At 38.1% G+C, this 15,465-nt stretch overlaps 1 pseudogene; it reads right to left on the bottom strand.

Annotated features, from left to right (window-relative positions):
• The window catches only part of LOC140805498 (phosphoinositide phospholipase C 2-like), a 109,708-nt pseudogene that overhangs the window by 70,977 nt on the left and 23,266 nt on the right, over window positions 1-15,465 (bottom strand).

Consider the following 15,465-nt stretch of genomic DNA (forward strand, 5'->3'; position numbering starts at 1 on the left):
CAACTGTAACGAACCGTACTTTTACTATTCAGGATTTGCGGAAAAATTAAAAATTTTCTTAAATGAACATGAACGTTCAAAATTCGATAAAATAATTGTACGTCTCAACTTGTCGCAACGAAAGATCTAAAATAAAGTTTGACAAAAGTGTTTGAACATTTTCAAAAAGACTTAAAACATGGCGGTCCTCGGGTTTAGCCTCCCGCTCAGTCCAAGCCTGCTCCTTGGTCCACACCTCCTGTCTCTTCATAAACGTCCTCACCAGCATCGATCAAGTCTAGTGAGTCTAAAGACTCAACACGTATAAACTGGGAATAACGAATTATACATGATAAAACCACATACAGCTTAAAAATAGAACTTACATACTTGAAACTTGAACTTGCCATAAACTTGAACATACATACATAACATAGACGTGCCATAACGTGAAAACTTTTCATAACATGCTTGCATACTTTTACATACTTGAACATACATGAACTTCATCATTTTGCGTAGAGAATGTTTCGAAGCAAGTGACCCATAACATAATCGCCTGATCAGACTAAACCACAGTACTGGGCTGACAGGGACGTATCTACTGCCACATACATGAGATCCCCGTTCATAATTTAACGGGCTGATTGGTCCACGTTCATGATTTAACGCTTTCCAATCACGATCTAAACCCGTTCATGATTTAACGGAGTGGAGAGGTCCGAGGTCCGAGGCCACGTTCACCGACTTCCTGAACTCATTCATAAATTGGTCACCAGACATTTAGCATATCTCAAAAATTTAAAAGATTATCTTGCACGTTGAACATACTTACTTGGCGTTGAGGGATTCGTTGGACTTCGATCGGGGTCGTCGCTGCACATACTAATCAGGAATTTACATGCTTAACTTGCGTAACTTAGACGTGGGTAATCATGCTTACTTACGAATTCATTCCCTCCCTTAGGACGTTCTTAAATTCCCATGACTCGACCTTGTAAATCATTGCACTAAACCATGACATCAAACCCAAACATGCTATAAAATTCTCCCCAAAATATGAAGGACACAGACCCCGTGCTTAGGTCCGGGTAGGGGTCCAGGTCCGTGTGCTAAAATGTGTCGTGCAGGAAAAAGGAAGGCACGGACCCCGTGTCTAGGTCCGTGTAGGGGTCCGTGTGTTTGCGCAAATTTGACACATTAAAGAATTCAAAGGCATGGACCCCGAGCTCTGGTCCGTGAGGGGGGTATGTGTCCGTGCGCAAAAATGACACTAAGGAGGAAGCAAAGGCATAGACCCCGTGCCAGGGTCCGTCTGTGGGTCCGTGTACCTGCGGAACAAGCCAACATCCGAAAATTCTGAACAGGTTTTGTTTAGAAGCCTATACTCGATTGTACAGATAATTAGTCGACACCACGAGACCATCTTAGGATACTACATCAATGACTCGAGCCTATACGACTGCCCCTAAAACAACCACATATCCCAAATAACTCAATAATCCTTAAACAAACTTTCGACAGAAAATGGTTCACACGGCTACTCGTTCTCCCAAGAGCCTAACGACGTGAAACGACACCTCAGTATACATCCAAACAACATGCTAAACATACCTAGACACAACAACATTCACCCGTCGATCCCCAACGAAGCCTGCAACAATTAAACATCAGGAACGCATCGATACATAATTTTCTGAAAAACTATAATTTAAGCAGTCCAACGAAAAACGCCATAACTCACTCAATGTTTATCCAAATATTTCGGATTTACTGTCAAATCAAAGGTATCGAAAAGTTCTACAATTTTCATGTTGAAAGTTTTCTCAGAATCATGACCGAAAAATCGTAGTTTTAAAAATTACAGCAAAAATGAGTTTTCAGATCTAAAATTATTTCAAAACTGATCCAAACCATTTTTCGCTCAAACGACGAATGTCGCACATATATTTTTACGCATAAAACAAAGCAACACATAATATGACATGATCGATGCAGCGAAAGAAAGATTATACGTGCCTTTTGATATTCAAAAATACCGTGACGACGATACTGAAGCGAAGATGACGTGAGGATTGATCCGGGACGAAAGTGGCGCTAAAATCTCGCAACGAAATTAAAGAAAATTTGCTGGAAAGTCCGAAGGAGAGGGGCGGCTGCTTGCTAGATGAAGAAACCTAGGTTTTCTCTCTCAAAAATAATAAAAATCTGAATGTGAAGTGAGTTTGTGTGTTTAGTCGTGTACAGGTGTGTGTAAAAGTGTGTGTGTGCGTGTGTTTTAGTAAATTAGGGAGAGTAAAATTTGCTTAATAAATAATTAGCAACTAATTTAAAATAATAACTCTCCCTTAACGTTAACACAATCTCTAATTAAAAATAAAGAGGTACAAGTGCTAGACTTTAAAAGTTTTAAAATTCTAAAATTCACCTAATAATTAAATTAGGCTTTAAAACACTAACAACTTAATAAATTATTTAAAACGCTCTATTCTTGACTAAAAAATTAAAATACCACATTTTAAAATACCAAAAATCGTCACCGGTCTTTTCCTCGATCTCGCTTCGAATAATCGCCTGAAACATGAAACTCGAAAACATTTTTGCGTGCATCACATAAACATAATTAATTTAAAACAATGCATTTAAATAAATCATGCATGGCTAAAACTCAATTTAAACTTAAATAAATGCTTTAATAATTAAATAAATGCATGGTTATACGTGTACTGAATTTGGGCATTACATATCACATACATCATAATAATAAAGGATGATCGATAACCGAGAGCTAATTGATCTGTACGAGCCACATACGGGTCCATGTCCATATCCTAGGTAAATGCAGGGTTGCAAATGCAATATTACATAAGCTTCTAATATTTTACACGTCTTCGACCTTCAAAACTCCTTCTGAGGATTGGGCCCACCGTCTTCAAATCTTGATCTCCCACTAATTTTAATATTTACATAAAATATCCATGGCATATTGGAATACAAATTTAGGGAGTGGGAACGGATCATAAATCAGGTCCACTTTTAATTATAAATAATCAAAAATACAACACGTAAAAAATCCTAACATACACCTAGCACACTGGTCATGGCTCTCGATCATCCTTTTAAAATATAATATCATATATTATATAAATTTCATAATATCACATATTATCAATAATTCATGTATCTAGTAAATTATCATTAACCACCATAATTATTAAATTAAATAAACACTTTTATTTAATTTCAAATAATTAAATTTCTTGTAAAACATCTTTTACCATAAATAATTAAAATCATATTTTAATTATTTATTTTATAAGAAATTGATTTTATAAAAATTATTTAGGGGTAAAATCGTCCGTATTTTCACAAAATATCAATTTAACCCAAATTTTTAAAAAATCATAAAATCTCCCCTGGCCCGAACAATTCAAACCCACGACCCAGCGTGGTGCCCGAGACGTTCTCGGGTACCCGCCCGCGTCGCCCGCCCGCTGCCCGATCTGATCGGGCGCACAAGTGCGCAGGCCATGCGGCAGCGTGCGGCACCTGGCGCGCGCACCGCACGGCTGTCGTCCGCAGGTCGGGCGCGCGCGCGTCTGCTCGGAACAGTTCCGGGCAGACCAGAATTTTTTTTAAAAAAAATTTATTTTTCAAAAATAATTTTTAGGGGCGTTTTTCATAAAAATTAGTACGCGGTTAGAAATAATAAACTCAACACAATTTAATTAAAAAACACGATTGAGAATAACCTGGCTCTGATACCACTGTTGGGACATCGTATTCTCGCACCTAAGACACAGCGGAAGTTTAAAAATTTTGTTCTTGGGCGTCGTGTGTTTAGAAACATTCATAGGGCGTTTAGGATCATACTTTTGTGTTCTTAATGCTTGACTCCAAAGAATTCCGATGTTTAAAAGGATATAGCACTTTTTGTAATTCTCTGCGAACGACTCTTCTCCTTTGATCGCCTAATTAGGTCCACGATCAGAAACTTTGATCCTCGTTTGGATTGCACTAGAAATCACAAACGATTTGTACATTGAGACAGTAGCCTCCAAATTTCCAAAATTCGGAGTCGGTGTGGCGCGGCGTGGAAGAAACCAAAGGACCGAAATTATTTCTTCACAAAGTCTTGAGATGGCCGAGAGTTCTTTTCAAATTGGAGAAATAAATTCATTCATAATCAATCATTATCCAAGTTAATCAAATCGTTAATCCATAATTAATTGCATGACTTGATTTTCTTTGACTCATCATGGCCGTGGGTTTTCTCATCATGGAAGGGAGAATTTTGTTTGTTTTGTGCAAAATTTCATCATCAATTAAAGAGCCCTAATGTTGTATTTATAGAATGAGACTCCTAATCTAATTAGGAGTCCATCACTCTAATAATTTCATTATATTTAAACTCTCATATATTTAATATATAATATATTTATTAACCTTTAATAATACATGATATAATAATATTATATACACATATTTTATATCACCATATAAAATATCTACATGTATGTAATGCCCAAGATTTTATATCATGTTAAAATACGATTATAGAGTTTTAATCGAGATGAGTATGGAATACTAATTTAATGTGATTATTAAAGGGCTATTACGAGACCAATCGGGCCAAGTATATGAATTACATAACATGAGGACAGAAAGTCTGGCGCCCGAGCGGTAGTTTTTAACCGCCCGAGCGCCAGTGTCCATGAAAAAATACGTCGCGGGCAGAGGAGTTGGCGCCCGGGCGGTAGATTATTACCGCCCGAGCGCCAAAGAAGCAAATCTGTAGTGCTCGAGCCGAGAGGGCCGCGCTCGAGCGGTACATTATTACCGCTCGAGCGCCGACCGAAAGTCACGAAAAGTAAACACGTAGCTTGGACATGCAAAGTGGATATATATATATATATATATATATATATATATATAATTATTCCTCAGAATTCAGAATAAGGAAGAAAGAGAAGGAACGAGAAATCTCCGTGAAAATCCTTACGCCTTTATATTTCAATCCGTCCGTTAGATTTTAGATCCGACTTCGGCACCGAGTTCCTAGCAACGTAGACTACAACTGGACGTAAGTTTTACTACGTTTTAACATGTTTTGAAATTATGATGCTGTTAGAATTGAGTACACGTCATATATGTTGTTCTTGACATGTTAGACAGCGTAGAATCGAAGTCAGATTAAGAAACGGACTGAATATGGAATTGTTATGATTTTCAGAATGAAATTGACTGAGATGTGATATCAGATTTGTACAGGGATTGATTATAAATTATTAGAACTGGTATATACTGGTTTGGTATCGCCGGTATCGCAGGATTGTACTGTTGTACTGTCAGAATTTGATAAAACAGAGATGTTGTGATTTGATTAGAATATTGATAAAGAATATATTGGTATTGTCATTGCCAGATTGAACAGTGACAGACTTTGAGTCGAGACTTTGATTGTATCAGCGAGACAACAAGAAAGGTATAAATAAATGTTGATTCGGGATTGCACAACTCGAGTTAGGTTTGACTTGAGTTTCCCTAAATCACATACTTTATTTTATTGCATTGATATTTGCAGATTATCAGATTGATATGTTAATTAGATTGATATGTTAATCTATTGACTTAGAACAGGGTCAGAGTCCGAGTCTAGGGCAGATCAGCCTAGCTAGGACAGAACCACCGAGTCTTTCTCAGAACCGATAAGACTCTAGACTTACGGTGTATCGAAGAGCTTTAGATGTAGATCGACTTCTATCTCAGATACTCGATACAGAATACCAAAGTCTAAATTAGATTGGGATCCCTAGATTTGAGATAAGATAAGATTAGATCACGAGTCATTGATTCATGTAGTCAGATTAGATACATGCTTCGATGTTTGTTTATGCTTTTATATATGTTTTATATGATTGCATTTAATACATTGTTTATACTGGGATATTTATATCTCACCAGAGTTATCCGGCTGTTGTCTTGTTTGTATGTGTGCATGACAACAGGTGGGACAGGTACAGGGTCACAGAGATGCAGACGGACTGAGATTAGAGTGGTGATACCGGACTTGGACTAGAGCTAGGGTTTAAACACTTGATAGTAGTTGTTAAACCTGAGTATGTATGTTTGTATATTTTACCAGATTTATACTTTTATACTGATATGTATAGGAGTTTGATTCCATTACCTTCCGCATTTTAAAAAAAAAAATTTAGACCCTGATTATTATAATTGATTTAGTCCCAATAACGATTAAGAACATGATTAGCGTTCGGGTCCCCACAACAGGTGGTCTCAGAGCGATAGATCCTTTAGATTGAGATAGAAGAGGCTAGTGAGCGGGGTAGATTGAGGTTTTCTTTCCTGCTTTTGAATGCTAGCATGTCTTACTGCTTTATTACATGTTACTTGCTTATCTGATTTGATATAGTTATATGTTTTATTGAGATTGGATCAGTACTGATTCTAGATCAGCAGTAAGATGATCAGAGGAGGATTGAAACAGAATTGTTATATCTGTTACTAATCTATTTGATTATTAGATATGCCTCCGAGACGAGTACCAGAACAGGGAAGTACATCAAATACTCCAATGGATGTCACACCGACTCCAATGGAAACGTTACTGAAATGATTTCAGTCATTTCATCCGCCAACCTTGAAAGGCACAGAGAATGCTGTGGAGTGCGAGAGTTGGCTCGATGATATAGAGATGTTGTTCGAATCCTTGGAGTATACAGATGAGAAGAGTGTGAAATTAATTGGACACCAGTTGCACGATGTTGCCAAGGACTGGTGGATTACGAGAAAGAGAGCCATGGAGCATAGAGGTACGAATATTACCTGGAATATATTTAGAACTGAATTTTATCAACGATTCTTTCCAGTGTCGTACCGGAAGGATAAGGGGGCGGAGTTTGCCAATCTAAAGCAAGGACCGATGAACATAGAAGAATACGTGTCCAAGTTCTCCTCCTTGCTGAAATTTGCTCCACATGTGGCTGACAGCGAAGAAGCTACTGCTGACCAGTTCATCAATGGCCTGAACCCCGATATTTTCACATTGGTGAACACATGGCGACCAGATAATTTTACTGATGCCCTGAACAGAGCCAAGGGAGCAGAAGCCGGTCTGATGAGACAGAAAGGAGATTCATTTGTGCCTCCAGCACCGAGACCACAGCAACCACCTCCCAGATTTGAGAGTGGCAGCAGTAGTGGAGGAAAGAAAGAATTTTTGAAAGCCAGGGGAAAGCAATTCAAGAAATCTGGCAGTAGTTCTTCCAGCTCCGGTGGTTCCAGACTGAGCCAGAGTTACATTGGAGTTTATTGCAAGACTTGCGGAGGAAGACATGCTACTGTGCAATGCCAGGGAGTGACTGGTAGTTGCAATTTCTGTAAACAGCCGGGACACTTTGCTAAAGTGTGTCCCCAGAGAGGTTCCCAAAGATCACAGGGGGCCGAGTCAGCGGGATCAGCAACACAGACTGAGAGACGATCAGCTGCTGTTCATACATTTCAGCCAGCGCCGGCTCAGTCACAGCAGAGGCCAGGAGGAAGCCAGACAGTTGGTCAGCCTCCGAGACAGCAGGCCAGAGTCTTCGCTTTGACAGAGGAGCAGGCCCAGGAAGCACCAGATGACGTTGTGGCAGGTAACTGTTCTTTATGTGGTTATCCTGCTTACGTATTAGTTGATACCGGTGCTTCACACACATTTATTTCTGAACGATTTGCATTGAGTCATGCATTGCCTGTAGAGTCGTTAGCTACTGTAGTGTCTATCTCTTCTCCGTTGGGGATGGGTTTGATATCCGTGAATTCGGTTAACCATTGTGTACTACAGTATGAAGGGCATGAGATTGAGTTAGATTGCATCGTACTTGGGTTGTCAGATTTTGATCGTATTATCGGTGTTGATATGCTAACCAAGTACAGAGCGATAGTTTATTGTTTCCACATGATAGTGAGATTCAGACCAGATATGGCTGAAGAGTGGAAATTTTACGGTAAGGGTTCTAGATCGAGAATTCCTTTAGTATCCGTATTATCTATGACTCGATTGTTACAGAAAGGAGCAGAAGGATTCCTTGTATATTCAGTAGATTTACTGAAGTCGAGTCCAGCATTGGCAGATCTGCCAGTGGTACGTGAGTTTGCTGACGTCTTCCCAGATGAGATCCCGGGGTTACCTCCAGTTAGAGAGATAGACTTCAGCATTGAACTGATGCCAGGTACAGTACCGATTTCAAGAGCTCCGTACAGAATGGCACCAGTTGAACTGAAAGAATTGAAGGATCAGCTGGAAGATTTACTGGCCAAGGGGTACATCAGACCGAGTGTGTCTCCTTGGGGTGCTCCAGTATTGTTTGTAAGGAAGAAAGATGGTTCGATGAGACTCTGCATCGACTATCGGCAACCGAACAAGGCAACGGTAAAGAATAAATATCATTTGCCTCGTATAGATGATTTATTCGATCAGTTGCAGGGTTCTTCAGTATATTCCAAGATCGATTTGAGATCGGGATATCATCAGCTGAGAGTCAGAGATTCTGATATCTCAAAGACAGCATTCAGAACCAGGTATGGACACTATGAATTTATTGTCATGCCGTTTGGTCTGACGAATGCTCCAGCTGTATTCATGGGATTGATGAACCGTATCTTTCAGAAATATCTCGATGATTTTGTGATTATTTTCATCGATGATATTTTGATTTATTCAAAGAATATGAGTGAGCATGCTGAGCATTTAAGAACTGTGTTGCGAATTCTAAGGGCTGAGAAGTTATATGCTAAACTGTCGAAATGTGAGTTTTGGCTAAGACAGGTAGTATTTCTGGGTCATATTATATCAGGAGATGGTATATCAGTTGATCCCAATAAAGTGGAAGCCGTGATTTCTTGGCCAAGACCGACGTCAGTACCCGAAATTCGCAGTTTCATGGGTTTAGCGGGATGTTTCATAAAAGATTTCTCGAGTATAGCTAAACCAATTACTCAGCTGACTCAGAAGAATGCTCCATTTGTTTGGTCTGAATAATGTGAGACCGGGTTTCTGGAGTTGAAGAAGAGGTTGACCAGTGCACCGGTGTTGACTATTCCCTCCGGTACTGGTGATTTTGTGGTTTATTGCGACGCTTCTCACAGAGGGTTGGGATGTGTGCTGATGCAACGAGGGCATGTTATTGCCAATGCCTCAAGACAGCTTAAACCACATGAGACTCGTTATCCAATTCATGATCTAGAATTGGCAGCCATTGTCTTTGCATTAAAGATATGGCGACATTACCTTTACGGTGAAAAGTTTGAGATATATTCTGATCATAAGAGTTTGAAATATCTGTTTTCACAATCTGAATTGAATATGAGGCAACGAAGATGGCTTGATTTGCTTAAAGATTTTGATTGTGAAATCAAATACTATCCAGGAAAGTCTAACGCAGCAGCTGATGCACTAAGTCAAAAGGTATGTTCTTTATCCCTATCTACGATGGGTGTTTCAAATTTGATCGAAGACTGATTAGAATTTGAAACGGATTATAGACCGTTGAGACTCTATACGGTGCAAGTAGAACCAGAGCTGATTATGAGAATTAAGGCAGCTCAGCGAAGTGATCAGAATGTACAGAAATCAGTATCGATGGTTAGAGCAGGACATCGATCAGAGTATCAGGTACGTGATAACGTTTTGTATGTGAATAATCGTCTAGTTGTGCCGAATATTTCAGAGTTGAGACGACAGATATTGTCAGAAGCGCACAACAGTCGATTTAGTATTCATCCTGGTGGCAGAAAGATGTATAATGATTTGAAAAGACAGTTCTGGTGGAAACAAATGAAGACTGACATTGCTGAATTTGTTTCTAAATGTCTGAATTGCCAACAGGTGAAAGCAGAAAGAAAGAAACCAGGAGGATTATTACAGAGTTTGTCCATTCCTGAATGGAAATGGGATCATATTTCCATGGACTTTGTGACGCAGTTGCCGCGTTCCTCCCGAGGTTGTGATGCGATTTGGGTCGTGATTGACAGATTGACCAAATCCGCATGTTTTATTCCGTACAAGATGACGTACAGATTTGACCAGATGGCAGAGATCTATGTCAGAGAAGTGGTCAGATTGCATGGAGTGCCGAAGTCGATTTTATCAGATCGTGATCCTCGATTTACTTCGCACTTCTGGCAGAGTTTGCAGCAGGCTCTCGGTACGAAGTTACATCTGAGTACCGCATATCATCCACAGACCGACGGACAGTCAGAACGGACTATCCAGACACTGGAGGATATGCTGAGAGCAGTAGTGCTAGATTTTAGCACTAATTGGCAAGATGCATTGCCTCTTTGTGAATTTTCGTACAACAACAGCTATCAGACGAGTATTGAGATGGCACCATTTGAAGCGTTGTACGGAAAGAAGTGTAGATCCCCTCTCTATTGGGATGATATCTCTGAAGTACCTGAGATTGGACCAGATATGATCAGAGATATGACAGAAAAAGTGAAGCTAATTCGAAAGAAAATGAAGGCAGCACAAGACAGACAGGCCAAATATGCCAATGTTCGACGTAGACCGGTGATATTTGAGGCAGGAGACCGAGTTTTCTTAAAGATTTCACCTTTCAGAGGAGTTGTCAGATTTGGCAAGAAAGGGAAACTGTCTCCACGATATATTGGGCCTTATGAGATTCTCGAGAAGATAGGAGATCGTGCCTATCGACTCGCCTTACCGCCTTCATTATCCGGAATACATGATGTTTTTCATGTATCGTTATTAAGGAAATACCTTCCTGATGCTTCACATGCTATACAACCAGACGAGGCCGAGCTTGATGAATCACTAAGCTATGTTGAAAAACCGATTCAGATCATTGATCGTAAAGAAAAACAGCTCAGAACGAAGATGATTCCACTTGTGAAAGTGCAATGGACTCGTCATGGTGTAGAAGAAGCAACTTGGGAAACTGAATCAGATATGAGACAAGAATTCCCAGAGTTGTTTCGATGATGTAAAATTCTTATACAGTTTTGTATATATACTCCTTGTTGATACGAATGAAATGCTTGTGATTTCGGGGACGAAATCGTATCTTAGGAGGGGAGAAATGTAATGCCCAAGATTTTATATCATGTTAAAATACGATTATAGAGTTTTAATCGAGATGAGTATGGAATACTAATTTAATGTGATTATTAAAGGGCTATTACGAGACCAATCGGGCCAAGTATATGAATTACATAACATGAGGACAGAAAGTCTGGCGCCCGAGCGGTAGTTTTTAACCGCCCGAGCGCCAGTGTCCATGAAAAAATACGTCGCGGGCAGAGGAGTTGGCGCCCGGGCGGTAGATTATTACCGCCCGAGCGCCAAAGAAGCAAATCTGTAGTGCTCGAGCCGAGAGGGCCGCGCTCGAGCGGTACATTATTACCGCTCGAGCGCCGACCGAAAGTCACGAAAAGTAAACACGTAGCTTGGACATGCAAAGTGGATATATATATATATAAAAATTATTCCTCAGAATTCAGAATAAGGAAGAAAGAGAAGGAACGAGAAATCTCCGTGAAAATCCTTACGCCTTTATATTTCAATCCGTCCGTTAGATTTTAGATCCGACTTCGGCACCGAGTTCCTAACAACGTAGACTACAACTGGACGTAAGTTTTACTACGTTTTAACATGTTTTGAAATTATGATGTTGTTAGAATTGAGTACACGTCATATATGTTGTTCTTGACATGTTAGACAGCGTAGAATCGAAGTCAGATTAAGAAACGGACTGAATATGAAATTGTTATGATTTTCAGAATGAAATTGACTGAGATGTGATATCAGATTTGTACAGGGATTGATTATAAATTATTAGAACTGGTATATACTGGTTTGGTATCGCCGGTATCGCAGGATTGTACTGTTGTACTGTTAGAATTTGATAAAACAGAGATGTTGTGATTTGATTAGAATATTGATAAAGAATATATTGGTATTGTCATTGCCAGATTGAACAGTGACAGACTTTGAGTCGAGACTTTGATTGTATCAGCGAGACAACAAGAAAGGTATAAATAAATGTTGATTCGGGATTGCACAACTCGAGTTAGGTTTGACTTGAGTTTCCCTAAATCACATACTTTATTTTATTGCATTGATATTTGCAGATTATCAGATTGATATGTTAATTAGATTGATATGTTAATCTATTGACTTAGAACACGGCCAGAGTCCGAGTCTAGGGCAGATCAGCCTAGCTAGGGCAGAGCCGCCGAGTCTTTCTCAGAACCGATAAGACTCTAAACTTACGGTGTATCGAAGAGCTTTAGATGTAGATCGACTTCTATCTCAGATACTCGATACAGAATACCAAAGTCTAAATTATATTGGGATCCCTAGATTTGAGATAAGATAAGATTAGATCACGAGTCATTGATTCATGTAGTCAGATTAGATACTTGCTTCGATGTTTGTTTATGCTTTTATATATGTTTTATATGATTGCATTTAATACATTGTTTATACTAGGATATTTATATCTCACCGGAGTTATCCGGCTGTTGTCTTGTTTGTATGTGTGCATGACAACAGGTGGGACAGGTACAGGGTCACAGAGATGAAGACGGACTGAGATTAGAGTGGTGATACCGGACTTGGACTAGAGCTAGGGTTTAAACACTTGATAGTAGTTGTTGAACCTGAGTATGTATGTTTGTATATTTTACCATATTTATACTTTTATACTGATATGTATAGGAGTTTGATTCCATTACCTTCCGCATTTTAAAAAAAAAATTTAAACCCTGATTATTATAATTGATTTAGTCCCAATAACGATTAAGAACATGATTAGCGTTCGGGTCCCCACAATGTATATGTATATTAAATTAAATAACAGTTATTTAATTTATAAACTAACTCCTTGGTTAATTTAATTCTAGAGTCCTCTAGAATATTTATGGGAATTTGTGCATATTAGTTAGTAGTCACCAGTACTAGCACAATCATTTAATTAGTAAATTCCAAATTCACAAAAAAATGATTACGAACTCATTATAACCCCGATCGAAGATCCGAAAGCGCCGATGTACCAAGGATACAAATCTTATTCATATAATGAAAATCGAAAATTTCGAAGATCAAAATTTTCACTTACCAAATTTAGAACTTACCATATATGGCAGCTGCCAGTTTTAGTGAACTTCTTCACAAAATAGGCAGTTCCACTCTCCTTCCTTATTTTGCAATCATGCTAACTTCCACTTCTTCTATCCTATGGAATAAGCTCATAAACTCCTTTAGAAGCTTCTTGTTTGATCTCCATAAAACTATAGCTGCCAAATTCCAACTCCTTGAAATTTGATTATCTCAACTGGAACACAAAATCCGATATTTGTGTGACCCTCAATTGTTCAGGGATACAGCTAGCCGTGGGTTCACATATCCATGTCATTCAGAATAACATTTATTCTTATTTGGGTTTACCCTAGTTATCCCCATTCTTTTCATCAACACATTGATCAAGAATGTCAGAACTCATTTCTGTTTGCACCCATCGGATCATGGTAATAGCGTCTAGTAGCATCGCCCCATGATCCCCTAGGTATCACTGATAGTGCCTACAAGAACCTTTATCCATGGTTAGCGTATAGTACGGTCCCTTCAACACATATATTCCGACCGAATCTGCACCCATTGGTAAATCGAGAGTTGCATATGAATTCGATAACGATGCGATTTTTCTTTGAGTACTAATAGTGGCATGGTATGTGCAACTAGGAAAGCACTTTTCTCTAAAGTACATTTCTTGCTCTGGCCAGAGACTCCTTGCACTATTAACTCGTCAGATCGCTAACTCATCAGATCGCATAGGATATCTTCACCCGTAGGCGAACGGTGAATCCGCGACTACAATGCATAACCTCGTACGTATTTCGAAACTACGCCCAGCCTCGCCACCTGATGACCCTCGATGGAGTCGGTAAATGGATAAAAGTGCATGCTAGTACGTATAGCCCCTACATTGTTCCGGGTCAAAGGACTAATGATGTACAACCATAACTGCGGACTATTCCACTCGATATGTGGGAACCGCTTGGATAGTCCGAGGGAGGGTTGTTCAGTGCATCATCACATGATCACCCATCTGTGTGAATGGACATCTCCACGCCCTTGCCAATGAAACATGACGTTTACATCACAGATGCTACTCTCAAGCTCGAGTGCCATTTATCCTGTTTAGAATATACGATACACTTCATAATGAGTTTCATGATCTTATGTTGCGAAGCAAACCTCATAGTACCTATTGTATATTCAAGATATTTATATATGCAGCTTGCATGGGTATAAAGATAAAGTATAATGTTATAATCGTAAAATATTATTAAAATAAAGAATGTTTTACTTTAGAGTCAATAAATCCCGAGCCACAAATTGGATTTCCGAGCACCTACTCTAACATAATCTGCTTCCACAACAAAACTATTGTTCATCCCAACATGTCCATAGTTTCCATTTTCTAACCAAAAAAAGAGTGAGAAGTCAAACTATTCTAATTACCCCATATTAATTCATAAAGCATGGAAATATAAACTAAAAAATACCACACAATATTCCGGTGCTGCATTCTGCTGTGATTTAGGATTCTTGTCATATTCTTCATCGCCCTTATCTAAATCATCATCCTAGAATGTACACTGAGAAAAACTAAGAATTTCAGAAGATGAGGTAAACATATTTGATATGAGTATTGGATCTCGGTTTTCTAGTGTCCAAATCGTAACGAAAGTTTAAATAAAATTTTATTTCGACGTTCAAAATATTATTTGGACACTCGTATGGTTTAAATAAAATAAACATACAAAGGAAGTTTAGTAATATACCTTTAGGGTGTGTTTGATTTGAATGATAAGAAATTGATTAATAAATAATCGGTCACAATCATTTGTTTGGTACAATTTTTAGCTTTTTTATTTTCTTTAAGACTCGCATGTGGCCGGCACTATACACACAAAAATGGAGATAATTAAACCCTTCTTTGCCAAGTGATTACTTTTACAGTTTCTATGATAATATGAATTTTTACTATTTTATCATTTATAAATTAATATAATATTAAACTAAGACTTTTCAGCATTTGTTTTATTATGCAATACGAAAACAAATAGAGAAATTGGAAAATTGTAGTTAAATTTAAAATTCAAAATAATATTAAAATATAAAAGTTTATACAATAAAAAATAATTGTACAATTTTAAAAATCATCTTAAACCCAACTAACGGATTTACTACTACTCAATATTTAATTTTAAATTATTTTTCAAATTATATTATTCAAAATAACAATAAGAAATTATTAATAATAAAAGTACTGATTGATTATAATTATAATTAATGATGAAATTATAACTAAATTATTGATTAAAGAATATAACATTAATTATAACGAGAATAATAATTGTATAAAAAATGAATTTTTAATATTAATATCAAAA

This window comes from Primulina eburnea, chromosome 11 (genome assembly GCF_022965805.1).
Source record: "Primulina eburnea isolate SZY01 chromosome 11, ASM2296580v1, whole genome shotgun sequence".
Classification (NCBI taxonomy): domain Eukaryota; kingdom Viridiplantae; phylum Streptophyta; class Magnoliopsida; order Lamiales; family Gesneriaceae; genus Primulina; species Primulina eburnea.